This window comes from Camelus ferus, chromosome 5, assembly GCF_009834535.1.
Source record: "Camelus ferus isolate YT-003-E chromosome 5, BCGSAC_Cfer_1.0, whole genome shotgun sequence".
NCBI lineage: Eukaryota > Metazoa > Chordata > Mammalia > Artiodactyla > Camelidae > Camelus > Camelus ferus.
Window position 1 is genome coordinate 30,068,419 of NC_045700.1, and position 16,184 is coordinate 30,084,602.

The 16,184-nt window shown below is 34.9% G+C and overlaps 1 pseudogene; it reads left to right on the forward strand.

The window, feature by feature from the left end:
- Positions 1–16,184, forward strand: part of LOC116663621 — a 544,445-nt pseudogene that overhangs the window by 19,711 nt on the left and 508,550 nt on the right.

Consider the following 16,184-nt stretch of genomic DNA (forward strand, 5'->3'; position numbering starts at 1 on the left):
TTCTGGAAGCCGGAAAAGGCGAGGAAGGAGATTCTCCTCTAGAGCTTCCAGAAAGAATGCATCCCTGCTGACTCATTGATTTTAGGCCAATGAGTCCCATTGCACTTTGAACTACAGAACTGTAAGATAATAAATTCATGCTGTTTTAAGCCATTATGTAAGTTATAATTTGGGGAGGGCAGAGATGGAAAGCCAGTATACCTCTTGATCAGTTTCATGCAGTCTTAGACTTAGGAATAAAAATCTAATTCTAGATGACAAAGCATAAAAAAGAAGCTGTAAACAGAAGACAGCCATTTTCTAAACTAAGAGAAATTAACTTAGGTGAATATAATTTAAGGCCAGTATAACATCTTTCTGTTTATATGTTTTCCTGCACATCTAATACTTTTTTACTTCCTTGCTCATGAATTTTTTTTTCACCTTTTTTTTTTTTTTGACTTTTCCCTTCACATTCATCAGCTTTTTTGGTCTTCCTTTTTTCCCCCATTTAAAAAAAAAAAGGAGTATAATTGGCTCACAATATTATATCAGTTTCAGGTGTACAACAAAGTGATTCAACATTTTTATATATTACAAAATTATCACCATTATAAGTCAAGTTACCATCTGTCACCATATAACATTATTACAATATTATTGACTACATTTTCTCTACAAGTGTTTTGGTCTTTACCAGAATTTTTCTCCTTTGGACATTTTGATGAATGGAATTTAAATAGTAAATTGAAGAATGTGTGTAACTTTGAAAATTATAATGCACTCTAGGATACAAGGCATTATTTTTGATGATGATGATGATGATGAAGATGAATATAAATCCTCTAAGGTTTTCCTGAAAACAATATTCAGAAGTGTAAAGTAGTTAGAATGATATTAAATGCCATCTACTACCACTGACCTAGATCCCCCTATGTCTTAATAGTATAGGGAGAGTATTATTCACAGGGTCAGAGATGGGTTATAGTGACTTCTAGAGAGTCGACTGAATCATTTACAAGCCTTCCTACTGAGATTTAGGATACATTATGATCATATTCTAAGATCTACAGAAATACCTGGAAATGAAGAGTTATAATACAGAAAGATAAAGTTTTAGTAAAATTTTATTTTAAAAATTTTAGTTAAAAAAAAGAGTGACCTGTGGAACATTTTTTAAAGCTTGATTTTCTTTACTCAATTTAGCATCTTTTGCTAAATTGTACTCTTTATATTCTAGCAATTCCACGTTACTTGAATGTTATCAATTTAATACCTGCTCAGGAGTATCTGTAGATTGTTTTCTCTATGTTTTTTTCTTTATCATGTCTATATGTGGGTTTGAGAGGTTCTTTTTAAAATTTTACTTACTTTCAATTGAATGTGATCTTAATATTCTGAGAAAAAAAATACTGATGACTATAATATGCACATATTCAGTATTTTATTTAATATAACATTCAAGTTCAGATCTTTCTGAAGAAAATTTTTTGAAAAGGAAGTTTTTTGAGAACATGTTTTGCAACTCATCCCCCTGAAAAAATTTTTTCCAGGCTCTGTTATTGTGAAGGCCAGTTGTTTTCATGTCTTGTGTTGTCTCAAAAATTTCTAAAATTTATATCCACAGATGTTTAATTTCCTTCTGAACAAATGCCCAGCAAAGAAAATCACAAGAAGAAATCATATCCCACAAAAACCTCAATGTATAAAAGGAAGCTCCCTAAAAACACAGGCTCTTGGGCCTCTACTGGGAAACCCACACCCTTAACAGTATTTATGAAATACAAAACAGTTTTTGAGCATTTATTTGACTGTCAAACAATTATAAATAGAACTATTACTTGCCTAAGTATTAATAACCTCACAGTGGTTCTCATGATGTCAAGGGAAAAATTACACAGTATTAGATTTAACTGAATCAAGATGTTCATTTGAAAAAAATTATATGTACAATACAGTACAAAAACTAATTTTCACATTGCTTTCTGAAATTCTATCCCTGCTACAGTGAATGGGAATCACTTACAAAATAATCTTAAATGTGTTCTTTTTGTTTTTCTACTCTAAAATACCAAGTGTTTAAGTAATCAATATCTTTCAAACACAAACAAGAACACTTGAAATAATAGTGTATTGATGATGACGATGGTGATGGTCTCTCATCTCACTTAAGAAAAGCCAGTGATCCCATGACCCTAGAAGACCCACCACGGTCTGGCCCCCTTCCTCTAACCTCTCCCATTTCATTTCCTATTTCTCCCCTCACCTCCTCCTCCACCATTATTCCACCCCAGCCACTCTAGCGTCCTTACCAGGCCATTCCAACCACCTTCTCCCTAAAATATCATATCCCCTTCCCTACTTTATTCTTACCCTCAGAACTTCTCCCTATTTAGCATACTGTATGCTAAATTATTTTACCTTGGTTTGATCTCTCACTAGAATGTAAACTCCATGAGAACAGTGTATTTTGCTGCGTTTTTGTTTGTTTGTTTCATTGTTGTATCTACAGGCCCTGTAATAAGAGCTGGCACATAGAAGATCCTTAATCAAATTAAAGAATGAATATTAGCCTTTTATTTAGAATGAAAATGGCATATTAAATATAACTGCATAAAATCATAAAGCCAAGTGGAAAAAATATTAAAGTGTGGACTATCATGAATATTCTTACTATCTGCCAAGAGTTAAGTAATAGAAAACATGTTTTACACTTGCATCAGTTAGAGTCCAGTCAGGAGACTTGAAACCACACAGTAATTTAAACAGTGAAAGTTTATATAAAGTATTATTAACTACTACAAGAGAATGGAGCAACCGTGGACTGGCTAGTAAAAAGTAAAAATATAAAGAGGTATAAGCAGATGTAAGGAGAGCCAAGACCCATAGAGCTGAGATAGAGCAACTCCGGAAGAGTCCTTCTAGGACTGAGATTCAGACCTTCTTGGAAAGTCTCCCGAATGGCAGAGAAGTCACTGTGGTATTGAAATGGAGCAGAACCCTGCTGAGTACAAGCCCCTCTATGTCCCCCCTTCTTATTTGTAGGACAAAGCTTTAGTCTCCAAGGTCTTCCCTGAGTTCCAAACAGCAGACTCCAACAATTAGTGATTAGAGAAGTGAGAAAATGCAGAAACAAGGAAAAGCAATCAAGCAAAGAACGTAGTAACAGCCTGAACAATAGTTCAGTGATAGAACAGAGTCACAGAACTGACTCCTAGTTTCTCCTGAAGGGATATAGATAACAATCTGATGCAGTTTTGAGTCATTTTGCAGAAACTAAGACCCTCACCCCATGGAGGATGTTGACTATGTGATGATCACAAGCGCATAGACCTCAGACTGAAACCAGAAGATTGATGATTAAGATTCCCAAAACATCACCTTGTTACCTCACCATCAACCAATCAGAAGAATATCTACAAGCTGATCATGTATCCTGTGACCCTGACCCCCCATGTTGCCTTTAAACACCCTTGCCTGAAAGCCACTGGGGAGTTCAAGCCTTTTGAGCCTTACCTGCACATTCTCCTTGCTTGGCACTCTGCAAATAAACACTGTACGTTACTTCATCACAACTTGATGTGAGTAGATTGGCTTTGTTATGTGTTGGGCAAGCAAACCCAAGTTTGGTTTGGTAACAGTACAGCACTAGTGGAACTTTCTGGAAAGCACCCTAGTGGGGAAAGCTATTCATAGAGGTGTCTCATGGAAGACCCTGCATTATCCAAATTATCTGAGGTGAGTGCTAGGGGGAGCTGGGTGCTGCTGACCCTGTGGCACTGCAGGAGCTGGGTGCTGAAGAAGCCATGTGTACTGCGGGAACTTGCTGAGAAAGCATACTGAAACTAGGAAGGGAAGCCCCTCCCCCATCTCTCCAGTCCTCTCTACTGACAAAGCTTAACATTATGAAAAGATGCATAAAGGATAAATTTTAAGGGGCCCATCTCCATTTTCACAGGGTAGACAATGAAGTATTTAGAATTGAGAAGCAATAAACTGAATACTGGCACAATATATATGTTCAAAAATCACAATAAATACTGTACTATTTTACATACCCTTGAATACTTTTTAAAAATGTGTATTTCCTCCCCTAAACCTGTATTCTCAGAAGATTATATGGCATAGGCCAAGACTTTATTCCACAGAAGTACCATCTGAAGTATGTACATATGTACATATTCAGAAAATGTCATCTGTTCTCAAATTCTACTGGGCACACTCATTCAAAGGTTATAAGTGGTAGCTATATTAATAAATTAGTGAGATTACTTCATATTGTTTGTATCATTCTTTTTTATTGCTGAGTAGTGTTCCACTGCATACCACAATTTGTTGGTATTCACCAGTTGATGGACATGTGCTTTCTTCAGTTTTTGGATACTATGAATGATGCTGTTATGAACATCCTGTACAAGTTTTTGTGTTGACAGATATTTTCATTTCTCTTAGGTAAATTCTTAGGACTGAAATTACAGGGTTGTATGATAAATTTACATTTAACTTTTTTAAGAATCTGCCTACTATTTCTAAAATGTCTACCATTTTGCATGCCCACCAGCAATGAAAAAAAATTCTAACTGGTTATATCCTCATCAAACTTGATGTGTTAAGTTTGTTTTTTTTTTTTAATTTTAGCCATTCTAGCAAATACCTAGTGGTATTAATTTTCATTTACCTAATGGCTAACAATGTTGAGCATCTTTTCATGAGCATCTTTATCCTTCATAGGGATATTTGCTATCCCTATACCTTCTTTAGTGAAATATCTTTTCAAATCTTTTGCCCATTTAAAAATTTTACTGTTTGTCTTTTTATTATTGAGTTGTAAAGGTTCTTTGTTCTCGATACAAGTCCTTTGGTGCATGTTTTGCAAATATTTCTATTAGTCCATTCTTTCATTTTCTTAACAGTAATTTTTTGAAGACTAAAGTTTTAAATTTTAATGCAGTCTAATTTATTTTTCTTTTATAGTTTGTTTTTAAAGTCTTATTTAAGAAATATTTGCCTACTCCAAAGTTACTAAGATTTTCTCCTGTATTTATTTCCAGAAATTTCATAGGTTTTATTTTGACATTTAGGTCAGTTAATGAGTTAATTTTCTACATGGTGTAAGACAATAATCTCTCTTTCTTTCTTTCTTTTCTTTCTTTCTTTCTTTCTTTCTTTCTTTCTTTCTTTCTTTCTTTCTTTCTTCTTTCTTCCTTTCTTTCTTTTCTTCCTTTCTTTCTTCCTTTCTTTCTTTCTTCCTTTCTTTTTTATTTTCCATATAGATATTCAATTATTCTAGCATCACTCTTTAAAAAAGTATCCTTTCTCCCACTGAACTGCACAGGCATCTTTGTGGAAATTCAGTTGACTATACGTGTGTAGGTCTATTTCTGGACTGTATTCTGTTCCATTGATCTGTAGGTTTATCTTTATACCAATACCACATTCACTTGATTACTGTAGCTTTATGATATTGAACTCAGAAAGTTTTGCAAATTTCTGCTTATTTTTCAAAAAATTTTCTGGCAGTTACCTCATTTTTATTGTTGTTGTTTTCCCTTTGATTTGGCCACGTTTCCCTGTTTCTTTGTATGACTTGTGCTCATTTGTTGAGATTTGGGCATCTGAAAAACCAATTAGTTTAGCTAGAGAGTCTGGGGACCTCTCAAACCTTTTCTGAGTATGCATATTCTCTGGGCTTGCGCATGCCATTTCCGGAAGAGGTTTGCCCAGGCTTCTTCTCAGGAGCCCATAATCTCCTTCTCCCCCTAGTGTCTGGTCTGCAGTACTGCAGTCTCTCTGGTATAACAAGTTGTGCTGGCCATTATTCTCAGATGCCCCAACCTGGCATCCAAAGTACACCTACGTTATTTTCCCATCAGTACACTGAGTCAGGGAAGACAGAAACCAACCCCATGGGCAGCCCTCTGAAAAGTCAGAACATTAGATGCACATTCCACTCTTCTCTTTCCCTCCCAATAGAGAACCTGGGAGTGTGTGGTGCTATACTGGGGAGGGGGAGGGGCCAGGACAGGCAAATAGGAAAAGCTTCCCTACCTGTTTCCCATGTCTCTTCCCGGCTTTGCACTCACCTGGGGTTCTACAACCTCTTAACTGTTTTCTGGAGTTCTCAGAGGACAATTTGGCACCTACACTTGTTAAGTCAGTGTCTCCATGGGGAACGAGGGTCTGGAATTTCCTATTCTACCATCTTGCTGATGTCACTGCTCTTGTTAACATTTTTTAATTTTGAAAAATTAAACTTACAGAGAAGTTAGACTACTATAATGAATTTTCACCTAGATTTACCAACAAAATATTGTTAATATTTTCACCACATTTGCTTTATTGCTCTCATATAAACAAACATACTAAACCATCTGAAGTTAAGTTGCAGACATCCCATGTTTTACTCTAAATATTTCGTGTGTATCCTTTAAGAACAGGGTGATATTTGTCAAATGATGATACTAACACTAGATATAATAATGTTGAATTTATTATTTACTATAAAAAGAGATTTATAGGACTTTTGGGACTGGCAGACTTTCAGAGGCATACGTGAATTAATGTCATCATTTGAAGCATAGCTAAATTAGGTGAGATTGTGTTGACTGTTTGGCACTTCAAGTAATGTTTACCGGACTGAGTACATACCTGATTGGCTGATTTTCAGAAGTGAGAAGCTGAAACTGATTAGTTTGCTTTTAAAATCGTGTTCACTGAGGTAAGTTGTTGATCAATTAAACAGATTTAAATTAAGACCAGTTCTGATGGTTACTTGTTATTATGGTTCTGAACAAGCGGAGTTTTCCTACATTTTCTACTTGAGAAGACTTTTATTCTCAGTCCTCTTTCTTGGTTCTCATTAAGCCAAAGCTGAAAGAGAGATTGGAAGTCCAGATTTTCACAACTATTGTTGATTGTTCTTGAATATTGAGGTTTCCTTTGTGGAGGTACGATTTTCAATTTGCACACTGATCATTGTGATTTTATCTTGTTCTTGTCTTTGAATCATTTGTTGAATCATTGTTAGCCCAGTGGAAACATTTAAAAGTTTGGACAACAGCCACTGAACAGCAGTGAGACAAACATGTAAAACTGGAAGTTTTACATGTTTAAAAGAGAACGGAAGATACTCCACAACCATGAACCAAATTTTACAAGCCTGAGGAATAAAACAAGGCCTAACGGCTCCTTGAGTCTACCTTAGTCAGTTTGTCTTTTCTTTTAGCTTAGATATGTCAGGTAGTTTAGATAGAAATGAGCACGGGCAGGAGGAGAGGAACAACCCAGAAAATGGCAGTGTGTCTGCATTCAGGAAAAGGGTCTCCAGAAATTTTTTCTTTCTCTAAATGAGGGCCAGTAAAAGAAGCCAGTTAAATTAAAACGCTGCAGCTGCACATAAGAGAAGGACCTGGTATAACCTCACCTAATGAACCTGCCCAAAATGGGATGGGCATGCCAGAGCACAGAGAACCTGAGTTGTCAATCAATCAATCAATCAATGAATCAATCAATCACAAAAACGCCCCTTGGCCAGGATATAAGACGGAAAAACAAAGGAACTGCTCCATTTTCCTCTCTTGAATTGGCCCACTCCCAATTCTCCCAAGTGTACTATCTTTTACTATTTTTTTACTTCACTAATAAAAATCTTGTTTATATCACACTTTTGGTCTCTCGTCAAAAATTCTTCTTTTTCAGGTGACTAAGAACTGAGGTAATTCTGATTTCCCTTTTCCCTGTAACAGATATAGATTGTTTTATCTCACCTAAAGTCTTGTTCCCTGTATGAGGAGAAGTCCTAGTAATGGCACAGACTCCCTCTTGGCTGGCCAAAATATTTAAGGCTATTCTATTCTACTGCCTGTCAGGCTCAGCCAATGTGAAGGGACAGATTTTCAATTACCATCTCAGGTTGTGGGTGGGGAGAAGTATTTGAAGGAAGGGTTTTATCTTTCAGACTCTTTTTTAAGAAATGTAGTTCACTGACAGTGTTGGGGAGTTAAACTCATGGAATGATCTCACAAATAGCCCTTACAGATCGTTAATCTGGGTTCTGGGTTGGCATGGAAGAGACTGATTTTCACATAGGGAAAAGAATCCAGGAGGTGCCCAAGAGGGATGATCAATCTTGGAATTGTAGATATGTTGTCTCTGGATGTGGTTACGAGAAACAGTTACTGCCACTGCCCAAGAATAGTTATATCCCCCTCTTGCAGCAAAAGAACATTTTTCTTGATTTGTATATTGTAAACAATATAGTTAATATAATTTTATATAATACATTGTCTTACATATTGTTAACTAATACGTAGTACATTACATTGATATGATTATTAATATATAAAATATAAGTTATATTTTACTATGTAACATACTTTCAATTATTTTTCTTTTTTAAAAATTTTTTTAGGGGAGAGGTAATTAGGTTTATTTATTTAATAGAGGTACACAGGATTGAATCCAGGACCTTGTGCATGCTAGGCATGCACTCTACCCCTGAGCTATACCTTCCTCAATTATTTTTCAAGTTGGCTATGCTAGCAAAGCTTAGGAGAGCTAAATGACAGAATTAGAAAAGTGGTTGTTTTTATTTTTAATTTTTTTCTTTTCCAGCATTAAAAGAAATATATTTATTTAATTTTATTCTTTTCCAGCTTTATTGAGGAGAGGTTGTGATTGTTTTTAATAAAGTTCACATCTAAGTACATCATTATTATTGGTTAGAGGAACATGACAGAGTCAAAAGTACACAACTTTAAATCAAGAAAGAATAAAAAACATGAATATATAAAAGGTTAAGAGAGTGTGTGATACATAGAAGAATATTGTTTCAATGATCTTGGGAAAACACATTCCACAGTGTTCAGTTATCAGCTTATTTCTAAGATCTTGACTCAGCAGTCCACTTTAAAGAACCATCAACTTCTGGAGGGTCTCTGGAAAATCTCAGTTTAGAATCTCCTTTAGATGTAAATTTTCAGTTATGTTAAGGGCTCTAATATTTTTCTAGAGGATCGTCAGTGATAGACAAGGTTTTGGAGTAAAGAACAAAACCCTGTCTATAATTCATGAATAACTTCTAGTTAAATGTATCCCCATATTACTGAATGAAATAGATGAAATGTCCTAACATGGAAATACAAGATCTAATAGTATTTTAACCATTGTGAATGTTGTGGCTTTTCAACAGGCAAATGTTTTAACCTATCTAGAAAATAAATGTACCATTAACAGTGTTTCTTCATAAATGAGAGAGGGAAGAAATTGCTACAATTCATTCAGTGTTCTCAAGGGATCTTTTAGGACACAATCTTAGTCTATGCCCTACTTTTACTATTTTTCCAGGTTAATTTGTTTCCAGGTAGGGCATGAACTGGTTAAATCCTCTGTTCCTAGAAGTTTCCCCATAATGATCTGATTCTGTGGCCAATTTATCCTTACTGTGGATGAGTTGTTTCACTGAAGATTTCCATAAGCGTTCATTTGGAGTATTATTGGGTGCTATCAGGGGGCCATTCTGGATTTGCCAGATTTTATTCCCATAGACCTTAAACTTGATCATTCCCAGTGCTTATTTTCAGAATTTGGGTATCATATTTTGTCCATTTATGATGAAATCCTTGAACTTCTACATGATTTTATTGTTATTTTTGTTTTTGATGTTTTAATGATGTCCTTGTATAACAACTTTAATCACAGAAATCAGTTTAGCATGACAATCTGTTAATGTATTTCTATAGTACATATAAAGTATTTCTGTAGTGATTATAGTATATATAGTACACCAACGTCTATAATATCCCTTCTACTATGAGTGTCCAGCTTTATGACAGCAACTACTTTAGTATGGAGACATCAGGTAAGTGATGTGTTTGTTATTCTATTTTAAAGGATATCTTAGAAATTTCTGCATTTGTACATACTTTTAAAGAAGTGAGTGAGTTATTCTAAAGAAGTGACTTATTCTAAAAGCTACCCATCTTAGTTTATATATGAACTTTTTTTAATACTAAAATTTAATATACCTTAGAAAGAATCATGGTTCAGTTATTTGAACACTTTGACTTTTGGTAAGAAATTGGATTTTATAAAAGAGACAGGACTGTTTTTCATATATAAGTCTTACGCTTTTTCATGTTTTTAACATAAAACCCATCAACAAACTATTGAATAAAGACTTGGTACTAGAGTCAAAGTTCTGTTCTGATCATGAATATCTTCTTAAACTACAGGAGCATGAGTATGGGATTCTCCTACACAGGGTTACAGAGTTGCTAGATCAAGAGTCCTACAACAGTATTTGGTTATATGAGGAGAACGTGATGATAACTCATAATTAGTTAATCAATCAGTAAAATACATTGAGTGGTTTCTGCTAGGAGTGGTGATTGAGTATGTGTGCCAACATTAGACTGAAAGACCTGGTGAAGATCTGAGGCTATTCTGACTCATTAGTTGAAGCCTGTACTTATTCTGAGGCAAGGAGGCTTATTTATTTTGCTTCCTATTTAAGGGATAGGTTTTATAGGCAACGGTTTTTTAACGAGTTAAAAATTCCCAGAGCATGGCCTAAAATTTTCATGTTTGTACAAAAAGAAAAATTTTTGTAATTAGGCAAAAAAAAATCTGTAATCTTATGGGCTCTGCTCCAGGTTAATCTGCCTGTATCTGTAGTATTCTATCCGTAGGAATTCTGGAAACGTAGCTATGTTTTTGGCAGTTTCCTTGAATCATACATAATATGCATCCCCATACCTAGAGGAACTATAATCTGATCAACTATAATTGTCTAACAGTAGATTTACTGTTAAGAGAAAAAGGGAGAAATGAAAGGCATGGCATCTGTGTCACATAATAGAATAAATAGGAAGAGTTTCTCAAATTCATTGTCAGAAAAATGCAGCTCAAGACCACAGCAAGATAACCAATGTTCAAACTGAAACTATCAAGTTCTGGAAAAAATTCCAGAACTGTAAGATTGCTTGTAGGTTTGTGAATTAGGAACAGTACTTTGGAAAACAAGTTGTCATAACCTTATAAAGTTAAATGTTCTAATTTCCTGTTACCCAGAAATTCCACTGCTAGGTATATACCAATAGAAAGAACTTTCTAATGAGATTGGTAGTGATATTAACACAGGTTATTTTGGTAATGTATAATGAAATACGTCAACATTTGGAAGATCTACATCACTCAATGACAATATTTTTAAAGTGACCAATGCTTACTGATACAAAATCACACATGGGTAAAAGATCCATTCAAACTTCAAGATAAACCAATGTATTTTAATGTAGCAGAGTATGAAAATTTCATTGATAAAATTTCAGATTTCACATTGCAATTAATCTTTAAGAAACCACTGCTTGCCAAGTTCTGGTATTATATCAAAGAATAATATCCACAGTTATCTAAAAAAAATCTATTAAAATACTGCTTTCTTCCAATTTATATACCTATGCCAGGCTGAATTTTCTTCCCACTCTTCAACAAAACAACATAGCACAGTAAATTAAAGGCAACAGCCTTTATGAGAACTCAGCTGTCTTCTGTTGAACCAGACAAAAAAGTAAAACATAATGCCAGGCTTCTAATTTTTTTCGTAAAATCTTGTTGTCATTAAAATATAATATTTATGTTAACATCTAATGGGCTCATTAAAAATTTCTAAAAATGCAAAACAAAAAAAGCAGCAGAATACATAGTTAAATGGCAAACATTTTCAAATGGTAGACCTCCAAAGCAAAAGCCCTAGTAACCTTATTAAATACCTCCGGGTAACTTCCAAAGGGTGCTATTCCAAACCAAAAAGGTCTAATTACTAACAAAGACCTAAGTGTAATGATCTTATGCAAAGAACTACCTGGTTACACACCCCAGGCTGAACGAATAAATACAGTAATGAGAATTCAGTGAATGGAGAGCTCAGGTGGTTATTGAGACTGACTCGCCTGGCAGCTGACCTGACAAAACGTGGACACAAGTGGCCCAGTAAGCGCACCTGTTGGCCCAAAGCTTACCTGGAATATTGCCAAGTAGAGTTTTTAAAAACTCTTGGTGGAAATTCTAGAATCACCAAAGGAAATGAGGCTGCCACTTGTATCTGAAATAAAAAGACAAGGCTGGATTTACTGCTTACTATAGTGATGGAGAGCTGTGCTGGTCAGGCAGAGTCTGAGCAAAGCCAACTGCTGGATTCACAGCTTCTTTGGGAAGCGTGGAGTTCAGTATAGGTGGGCTTTGACAGGCATAAAAGGGTTGGGATGATCCTTAAAACCTTAGCTACTTGAGTAACTATTGTTGATTGGTTGGTACTCTAAGGCATCTTTTCTGGAGTCAGTTCATCCCTGATCAGCTGATTTTCATAAGCAAGAGGCTGATGGTGATTAGTTGGCTTACAAAAGCAGGTCCACTGAAGTGAGTTGTGTTTATCAACAGACTGTGTCCTCGTTACCAATTGGCTCTATGGCTACAGAACAATCAATCTTTTCCTAAATTTATAAGAATTTCTCATTCTGATTTTCTTAGATAACCATAGTACAGTTACAAAATGTATTTGTTGTAACATTTGTATTTGTTTAAATTTCACTACTCCTTTAAGGCAAACAAAATTTTAATTGAAGTATAGCTGACTTACAATATTATTAGTTTCAGGTGTATAGCATAGTGATTAAATATTTTTATAGATTATACTGCATCTAAAGTTATTACAAAATAATGGCTAGATTTCCCTGAGTTGCACAATATGTCCTTGTTGCTTACTTATTTTTACATAGCAGTTTGTATCTCTTAATCCCATATACCTTCTTGCCCCTCCCCTTTTCTCTCTCCCCACTGGTAACCACTAGTTTGTTCTCTTTATCTGTGGGTCTATTTCTGTTTTGTTACATACATTCATTTGTGTTATTTTTTAGATGCCACATGTAAGTGGTAATATAGAGTATTTGTCTTTCTGTCTGACTTATTCCACCAAGCAAAATATCCTCTAGGTCCATCCATGTTATTATAAATGGCAGAATTTCATTCTTTTTTATGGCTGAGTTTTTTGTTTGCTTTTTGTTTTTATCGAACATCCTTCAATATGAATTTTTCGGATTTTTTTCTCATGGATAGATTCAGGTTGCAAATTTTTGATTGGCACATCATAGAAATGATGTTATTTCTCTAATAAATTACATCAGAGAATCAGTGATATTGGTTTGTGTGAGTTTTGGTGGTTTTCATTGGTGTCTCCATCGTAAAGTTACTATTTATCTCTTCTTATTTGCTGAATATCTCTGAGGAGATACTTTGAGACTGTACTCCCCATCAAACATTTGTTCAATGGTTTTTTAATACCTACTGATGATTACTGCCTGAATCAATTATTACTATCATGGTTCCAAAATGGCAAATTCCTATCTGTCATTCCTTTCTCTCCCTTTATTTACTTGCATTATTTGTATTTTTCATACCAGTATGGGCTCATGGATTCTTTTTCTATTCAATGGTTTTTAATCCACTGTTCCAAATTCACCAGTGGGAGGCCTTCAAGCTAGCTCCTGAGTCCTTTGAACATGTTCCCGATGTTTTTTAAGCACTTGTTTATTTTCTGGTACAAAAAAGATATTCCAGACTCTTCTTATACTTTATCAACCCAGCCCTGGTATTAGTTATTTCTCTAAGGATGGCTGGTTCCTTTTAGTGAAACTTTTTTTTTCCATTAACATATTTTGGCTATCAAGATACATTGGTACTTAGATAGCTGCATAGGATTATACAATATAGATGTACCATAATCTTTTTAACATGCCCTCATTGGTCATGTCTAATCTTTTTTTAATCAAACAATTCTGCAATAAACAAAAGTCTCCAAACTTTATTTTGTACACGAATGAGAATATTTGCAGGATAATTGTCTAGACGTGGAATTCTTGCATCAAAGACTTTGGGAATTTGTGATTTTGATAAATACTGCAAATTGTCCTTCCCAGAGGTTGTACCAATATACATACATTTCTACAAGTGTGATATGAGAACCAACAATGAAGCTTACAAATTTGGGTCAAAATTCTGTTTTATCCATAGTACACTTAGAAGATTTAAGTCTTTCAGTTATATTAGTTTACTAAAAGAGGTAGTTTAAAAAAAACTTCCTTAATCCCAGTGATCAAGAAAAGTAGAGCATTGAATCCTGCCCATGAGTAGCCCTGGTGATAAATTCAGACCGGATTAGTTTCTTAAATTTGTGATTACGTTCTTTCTTCACCAAGGCCTGAAACATAACAATGAATCACTATCCCTTTTGTCTTCTCAAGGCTGTCAGTTTCAATCATCTTTGTAGCTCTTGAGCTTCTAAGAGAATTTTGTTTTCTCTCCATGAATTATGTTTTGAGATGTAGGCAAAGTATTTCTGCCATACGTAGGTAGGTTCTTTCAAAAGCAGATATTTGTATTCTAATTACAAATAATATGAATAGTTAAGAGCTGTTCTATAAAAGTTAAAGAAAATTTGTGCCTTGAACACAGTAGGAATTTCAGATTTTGGCACTGAAAAGAATCATTTGGGGTGCATATTAAAAATGCATATTACTGGGCTTCCCCTGGAACTTCTGATTCAGTAGGTCTGAGAGGTACAGACCAGATATTTGCATATATAGAAGCTTTCCAGTGTTTCTGGCAACCAGTGATACTTGCAATGATACTGGAACTACACTTTGAGCAATATAACATTAAATTATTGCTAATGGGTTGCAGTCTCATACTTTTAATGTAGGCTAAGGAAACATATTTCAATGAAAAATTGGGTTTTTGTTGGCGGGGGAGCATTCATGGTTTTATAACATGTTGTTTTACTTAAACCTTAGAAACCAATGTTTCTATGGCTAACATTTTCTGAATATTTATAACATGTACCCACTCATTGTTTAAGCAACTTCCATGTATTAACTTATACATAACTCACAAGCCTATGAGGTAAGTGCAATTACTCCCATTTTAGAGAAAAGGTAACTGAGGCACAAGAGGCTGAGTAACTTGCCAGAGTCACACAGCTAAGAGGTTGTAGGGTCAGGATTCAAACCTCAGCAATCAAGCTCCCTCATACTATGTTGCCTCTCTTTCGATTTGAACCTGAAGGGGCTCAAATTTCTCATCTGAATAGGAGTTGGCTTGGTCCTAAATGGTAGGAACTCTGCACAGTTCAGTGGAAAGTGTATAACTATCTGTCCAGATAAGGCCTTTGGTCTATTAAAAGATTAAAGCATCTCTTAGTTAATACAATTGGATATCATTGTGGACTAGGTCTGAGCGCAAGCAAGGGTAGTAGACTTCATGATAGTGATGGGCTATGTTATTAGCTGTGTATTTTTATTGTATATGAACTAATGATGGATGAAATAATCTTACAAATCTTTTCCCCATCTATTAGCTGTTAAAAAGTCCATCATGGGATCTTTCAGTACCACCGAATTAAAAAGCTAAAAAGATCTCAAAGCCTGGCTTTCTTTAAATGAATCCAATAAAATAGTTATCATGTTGGGTAGTGTTTCAAATGTCTCCCAGAACCCTTATACTCCACAATTTTTATGTGACAAACATTAAAGTAACTCACATATTTCAGGGAAAAAAACCTGACATTTTCAATTAATGTAATTTATTCCTGTATTCATGTAATAAACACCTATTACATACCTACTATGTACCAGGACTTGTGCTAGGCACTGGGTAATAATAATTTAACCCTGATGTTAGTGTCTTTCTTCTCATTTTAGTGATGAAGACATGGTGACGTTAAGAATTTTAGGGGGAGAGCTCAAGTTGCACAGTGGCATAGCCAGGATTTCCAGTCTCACCTACTTGACTCCAAAGCTGGACACATTGCGTTAACTGTAATAATTTGGATTACAGATGGATACTTCATTTCACTAAATGAATTACTATAGGAAACCTTTAAACAGTGAGCTTTCATTGGACTCTTTATATTGAATTTTTCTTACAATGTTAAAGAGTAAATCTGCCATGAAAACCATACCCCTCAGTGCTTATGCAGGGTAGAGCTCATTAAATGTTGATGAATGAATGTAACTTAAATAGATTAGCTTTGGAGTTAGACATGACTACATTAAAGTTCTCTAGGTTACTCTTTAAGCTTCACATTGCTTATCTGTAAATCCAAGAAGAGTACTTCATCTTAAAACCACCATGAGAAATAAATGAGATCATGA